We start from the raw sequence: 7,629 nt of genomic DNA on the forward strand, positions 1-7,629 counted from the left end.
GAATCCATTGAAGACAGGATCCGGTTAATCCATTCTTGCATAATACCGACAGTAGAGCGTTTATATTGATTACGTCAAAGGCTTTGGACATGTCAGTGTATATTGCGTCAACTTGAAAACCTTGCATCATCCACTGCGAGGTTCTTGATACAAACTCTGTTAGATTCGTTATGGTTGAGCGTTTCTTGAGAAAACCATGTTGAACGTCCGAAATCTTTGTTTCAATCCACGGGTAAATCTTATCGTATACAATACTCTCAAAAAGTTTGGGTATTGCCGAGAGAATTGCAACACCACGATAGTTTTCTACGGTGAGCCTGGAACCGTTCTTGTGGATCGGTATAACATGCGAGATTTTCCAAAACTTTGGGATTAATCCGGCTCGAATCGATGAAGTGAAGAGGAAGTGTAAGGGCTCTTCGGGCCTCACACTTAACAAATCTTCAGGTTTATCAATGGTCAACTTTAAATTTGTTCTTAGAACAATTTCTAGCCAATTCCATAATTCTTTCGAAGTGGTGCATTTTTTTATTCTGTGTTCGTTGCTGTCTTCCTGTGAGCATTCTAAGCATTTGCTATCTTGTAGGTTCCCGATGTTGTAAGCTCTTAATTTTCCTTTATTTGGAATAAGATCGTTGAAGAGCATAAACATACTCGACCGATCGGTGCTGGATATCAATTTAGAGTTGGAATTTATCCATATTTCTTTCCATTTCATATCCGGGAAACGGTCCATGGGCGAAGGTTTTATCGATTTTCCATTGATGAAGTTCCAGTAAATTTTGTTCGATGTATCAAGCTCAGAAATTTCCTTGATTCTCCTTGCCTCCACAATCCATTCCCTAGTATTTCGACAAAATGTGTTAATTTGTGGGTGTTCAAGTAAATAAGCTTCATCATCATTTCTAATCAGATTATTGATAAACAGTGCTTTCGATTTGGCTTCTGGATCAATTAAATTCAAACCACCTTCCTCGTACGGTAGGTAAAGCTGATCACGGTTTGTTTTGAACATCATTCCACGCCAAAGGTATTTTCCTATCATTGTCTTCATTTCTGCTAGATATCGATTACTGGGGGGAATAATTTGCGCTAAATACCAAACTTTGGAAAGAACAAAAGAATTTAAGAACCATACACATTCTAAAAGATTCATTCTTCTACTTCCATGTAGATACAGGCGATGCGACATATTCCTTATCAAGCGATTGTAGTTCAGGTTGACCATATCTGTCCATTTATGGGTGATTTGCATTCCAAGGATAGTTAGCTGATTTGACTCCTGAATCTGATGTGGACCTCCAACACAATGATTAAATCTCATGAAACTAGACTTAAGAGTATTGATTTCAATGTTTGCATACGCGGTGAAAGAGTTAATGATTTGAAATATCAAATCAAATTCTTCGGTGCTTCTTACAAAAACGTTGAGATCATCAGCGTAAGCGATTATCTTCAAGTTACGACCGTAAGTCGTAATCCCTTGAATGCTGTCGTAGATTTTACGAATCAATGGCTCAATGTAATTTGCGAACAGCAACATGCTTAAAGGGCATCCCTGTCTCACTGACGATTTGATTTGAATTTCTTCCGTAAGATGACCGTTGAATATAATTCTAGATGTTGCTTTGTTGTACAATTTTTCCAAACATTTAATTAATTGTTCCGGGAAAGCGTATTTTCTAAGAACTGCCCATAAGTAGCTGTGGTTAACGTTGTCAAAGGCTTTTTTATAATCAAGGCTCATCAAAAAACCCTTGAAACGCCTCGAATCATTAGCGCTGACAAGCAATTTTCTCACCTCCTTTAGATTACCAATACACGACCGGTCTGGCATGCAGGCTGCTTGTCCTGGACCAATAGTATCAGGCAAAACCAGGTTCATTCTGTTATACAATATTTTAGTAAATATTTTATAGTCTGTATTTAGTTGACTAATAGGTCTCACTAAACTAGGTCTCACTAAATAGGTCACATCTAAACTTTCAGGATCTCCTGTCTTTGGAATCAATGAAACAATCCCCGCAGTGAATTGAGAATCAAATTATTAAAACCAGGCAACCTGGAATGCTCACTTTATAAGCATAAGTATGAGTATAAATAATGCAAAAAAAACGGTAGTTTTGCGATCATTTTGCGTTGAATTATATACTTTACACCCTTTTTAATTTTGAAAAAAAAAAATAGGTAACTATAGTTGACTAATTAGAATCCATCGGCAAAACTGAGTTCTAGTATTGAATTTTTATTCTAATTGAAACTTTTCCAACAGACATAGTCCAAATATCATACATTTGATTCTGATGTAACCTACTATTTTATTTAAATTCGTCCTCTTTTAAAGGAATTACTCTGAATTCAGTAGCAATTGCTTAATGACTATTCCTAAATAATAAGAATAATTAAAACGTTATAGTAGTTGAATTGCGAATTTCGATTCTCTAAACATGAATATTTCTTTATATTCAATCTCATCTAAATCACAATTTATGTTTCAGTGTATGAAAAATTAAATTTCCATTCCGAATTATTGTTTCTGAAGGAAACCTTTAACACATTTTGAAGAACTTTAACAAATTTTTCAAAATTTTTTTACCACATTTTTTAAATAAACAAATATTTCTTATTTTTATTTTGAATCCGCACTAAATTTCAAAAATTTCAATACATTATATAAAAGCGATTTTTTTGTGTTTTAAAAATTAGGAAAATAAAATAACATCTGGATTTGAATTAAAAATTTTGCAATTCTTTCTTTACTCTGCTTATAGCTTTTGTGTTTGAATTGCATTTGTAATCTAAAACTAAGATTTGTATTTGAAACTTTGAATTGTGGGTCTGAAAAATTTCCCAATTTAGGTTTCAATTTTCACTGTTAAACTGTCTGTATCTCCATGGAATTTGAAGTATATTCTGTTGTATTTCTAATTTTAGATTCTTTGTCTGAAGTCTTTATTTTGTTTTTCAATAGTCATGAGGGAAATATTTGGTCTGCTTTTGATGGAGCTCATACCAAGTGATTGATAATTAAGCTCAAGGAGTTTGATTATCTCTTTAAATTTTCCTTATCAATTATTTTAGGATGGTGATAGAGTTTTTTTTTATATGACGATACTAATTTAACTAACTTATAACTATGAATCTCAATGGAAAGAGATTTCCTTTTAAGAGATTCACTTTCAATTATACAAAAAAAATTATAAAACATTCTACATCTAAACTAAAATTTACAAAGGATTAACGCTACAAATTAAAAAATTCTTAAGACTAGCTTTGTTTGACTTGTTTTATTAACTAAGTTTTTCTTTGAATATTTGAAGCAATTTTATTTTGAAAGTTGGGCGACTATTTATTTCTTTTAATTCATTGGGTAAGTTGTTGTATTTTGTTGGTCCTATGAAGGAAATTCTTATCTGTCCTAAAGTAGTTATCGATCGACAACGTTGCAAATAATTCAAACGGCGGGTGTTGTGTGTTCTTACTCCAGTAGTAAAGGTCAGGTTTTGGATGGTATTTGATGAGTGCAGATTATCGAAAACATACATTATGGTTTGGAAATCACAAAGATCTACTAAAGGTAAAATGTTATGGGAACTGGAAGAGTAAATGAGTTTAGTTGGGTATAGCATGGGAAGCCTGTAAATATTTTTTAAACACCTGTTTTGCAGAGATTGTAGTTTTTGTAAAAGTGATTGAGATGCTCTTCCCCAAATTGATATGAGATAGTGTAATACTGAGTGGATGAATGCATGGTAAAATTTCAACAGAACATGTTGAGGAACAAAGTGTTTTAACCTCCAGAGCACTCCACAGAGAGGTGAAATTCTTTTTTCTAAATTTTGTATATGACTTTTCCACGAGAGAGTATTGTCTAAATAAATAAATAAGTATTTGAAGCTATGTACTTCTTGTATGACAAACTGGTTCATATATGGGTCCCTGTGTGGTGGTATTACTTTCCTCGACGAGCGAAACAACATATATTTAGTTTTAGCGTAATTTAGTGAGAGTAAATTGCTGTTGAAATATGTTGATAGCAGCTTTAAATCATTCTCCAAGTAATCTATAATAGAACTTGCAGATTTTCCTGAAAAGAACAGAGCTGTATCATCAGCGAAAAGCCTAGCTGTGCCAATTAGTGGAAGATTACTTATATCATTTATATAAAGAAGGAAGAGTAATGGCCCAATGTTACTGCCTTGAGGAACGCCTATGCCTATATTCCTTAGTTATAAAATCAATTGTGATTTGAATTCTACATTTAACAGCTCTAATCAGCATTTCCATATTCAATTAGTTGATTGATTCTTCCGCAATGTTTGCACGTGATGGATTAACAGCTATTGTTTGTAGATTTCAAACAATAATAGTTAATTGGACCCCCCATGAAAAATTGCTCGCCCAAGATCCACCAACAAAGTTTTTAGGACGATTGATTTTATGAGAATTTTTTTTTAAAAAGCCCGTTAAATTATCGAATAGGTATAAACAGCAGAATGCACTTACAAACAACATCTATTTTAATAACCTTTTTTGTGACTACAAAAGTTGAACGCATCAGGAATACTGCTAGTCCAACGATCAATGATCAATTTTTCGGTTGAAAATAAACCATTTGCAGAACATTAGCAAAAATGTAAATTTCAATTGCTAATGGCATGGAGTTTTACCCTACTTTTACATAGATACTATTCATGACAATTTCAATGATCTTTTATACGAAATGCATTAATTTCCTTTTCTCTTTTATTTACAGGTAAATACACTTGTCAAATATTTCTTCAATAAAGGTATCGTATCAAATAGTTTAAGAGTCCAAAACTTCTTTCTCCATCAACTCATAGTAGTTCATCTACAAAGAGTAATTTCGTCAAAATCCATCGTCCAGCCCAGTACGGCCTAGTGAAGGTGATAATCCATCAAAAGAAAATAGAGGAAAATTATAATGAAAATCTCCAAGAACTCCAAAGACAGACAGTTAAGAGTAAAAAAACAACCTTACATTCACCGGCTCCAGCAGAGTGGTCCTGCATACTGTTTCTTTGGGGAATCGCCGGTCCGGGGTCTGAACGTTATGATTTATCGTGCTCCGGCACGTCTTTGTCGTCGTTGGCCACTGCCGTTCCATTTCGTTGTTTCGTCCATCCGACATAAGGTGTGATTAAATTGTTCGTCCAGTTCCATTTACCGTTCCGGTTCCGGTTTCAGGTCCAGTTTCCCTTTCTCCTCCCCCAAATAGTCAGGAGGTCGGCCAGATCCGATGATGGAAGAGGAAAGTTCCTTCTGGGCTAATCACGCGTGGCCCCAGTTCCAATTACTGAAAGCCTCCTACCTATTGGCTCGAACGAATGTGCAGGTGTCTGTCCTTCGTCAGTCCGTTTGTCCCGGTTCGGTCCTGGGGAAAACTTCTCATATGAAGTCTCATGTGTGTGACCAAACCTTTCCGTATCTACGAGGATCCAAAAAGAAGGAAAGGCCGAAGAGATGATGATGGTCATTCGTGTACCATATCTAAATGTTTATCTTGATAGATTTATATCTTCATTCTTCATCATGTGTACGTTGTGCGCTCGCTGTTCTGGGCAGAGCTTTTTCATTTACCTGATGGCTCCTACCGAGGCAGGTCGTTATCGCTTTGCTTATCTCCTGCACACATGCCGAGAATCTATCAGAGTGGAAAATTATTCTTATGATGAATCTACATCAGCTAGGGTGGATGTGTCCGTTTTGACCTATCTGAAGAACCATTTTGCCTCCTTATTAAATCCTTAAACACAATATTTTTCAAAAATCAATAAATTCTTTCTTTATTAAATCGTTTCGAAATGGCCTTGCGGTAGGTGAATAAACAATTTTCAGATTTCAGATTTCAGATTTCAGATTTCAGATTTCAGATTTAAGATTTCAGATTTCAGATGTCAGATGTCAGATTTCAGATTTCAGATTTCAGATTTCGGAATTCAGATTTCAGATTTCTTCAGTGAAATGTTTACAAGGGTTTCAGGATTTCCAAATCTGATTGGAAAGTTTTATGAAGAATTTTGAATATATATTAGCCCAGGCCTGTCCAAAAGAACCCTTCAATAGGGGGGCTTTCGAAGTTCGAATTTGGCTAGAAATAATAATTATACTAAAAATGCTTATCAAAGTAGGAAACTTATTTCTTAAATAATTTTCTTACTCATGGCCACCCCACAATTTCAAATATCATAAATTTATTGATACGTTTCAAAATAAATCAGAATCAAAGTTTCGAATCATTTTATTTTCGGTAAAGTATAAATAAATTAAACCAATTTATGATCCTTAGATATACTTAACAATGAATATTAAGTTTATATTATTAAAACACCTGAAAACGAATGTCAATCAAATTTGAAATACAACCAAAATTCAAAGCTCAGAACTTTGACAATTGATTTTAAAGAAATTAAATCCGAATTTTTGAATAAATTTAAGATCAGGTCAGAAATTTACCATGCCAAAAAAATATTTAGCAAAACGATAATAACTGTTATTAATTAATCATTCTATTCAATTTACATTTTTTCCTACAGGTTCAATTGAAAGGTGGATTGGGAAATTCTTCTGATCGATCTTAATTTTTAAATATTAATTAATCACGATATGATATGTGGAAATTTGAAAATTAAAAAATATCCATTTGAACTTAAGAGAATTAATTAAAAATACAAAGATGATGATCAGCTTTAAATAATTTGATTAAAAAATATATTTAATTATATTTCAAGTATGCCAGTGATTAAAGTCAGAGATCAAATTCTTTTTTAATTTTTTTTCAAATAAAAAAAATAAAAGGCCTAAAAGTTTGTTTTTTTTTCAAAGTTCACAATAATACATTCATATATTAAATATACAACACTAGCTGACCCGGTGTGCTTTGCTACACCTTACAAAAATTATTGAAATTTGTGGTACCTAGTTATTTAACTTTAAATTTATTTACACAAAATTTTCAATTCAATTTTAAAATTCTTTGCATTATAAGTTTATAACTTATGTCAAAATATTTTTTTTTTATATTTGGAATCTTTGCTTTCTCTTTTAATGTGAAGAGGCTCTCAAACTGTCAAAGAAATGGGACACTTATTTTACCTATTCGTTCTTGAATTATTATTCAAATTGTTAGAGTGACCCCCTTCCCTATTTCTATATCCCTAATGGAAGTAAGGGGGGTCTCATAAAATCAGAAAATCACTTCTTGTATACAAATACGATCCCATGTTATTTTGGCTCCATTCTCGATAAGTTCTCGAGTTATTGAAAAAATAGGTGATCCTCTATCAACAATCTGGCAAAAGAAGGGCGTCTCAAACCATCGAAAAAATATTGCCCGTACAAAAATATGCTCCTATGAAAATTTGGTTCCATTTTCTCGATAAGTTCGAGATATTAAAAAAAATTAATAAGTGACTCTCTTCCCACTTTTTATCGTTCCACTGAATGGAGGGAGGGAAAAACATTTCTTGTGTTCGAATTCTTTTTCTTAATTAGTTTTCGAGTTATGCTATAAAATTGGTGTCGGAGCCCCTCTTAATACCTATTCCCTACCTGGAAGGAGGGGATCAAGATAAAATATTCCATGTATTCAAATACACTCTCATGCTT

The sequence above is a fragment of the Uranotaenia lowii genome, chromosome 3 (assembly GCF_029784155.1).
Source record: "Uranotaenia lowii strain MFRU-FL chromosome 3, ASM2978415v1, whole genome shotgun sequence".
Lineage (NCBI taxonomy): Eukaryota > Metazoa > Arthropoda > Insecta > Diptera > Culicidae > Uranotaenia > Uranotaenia lowii.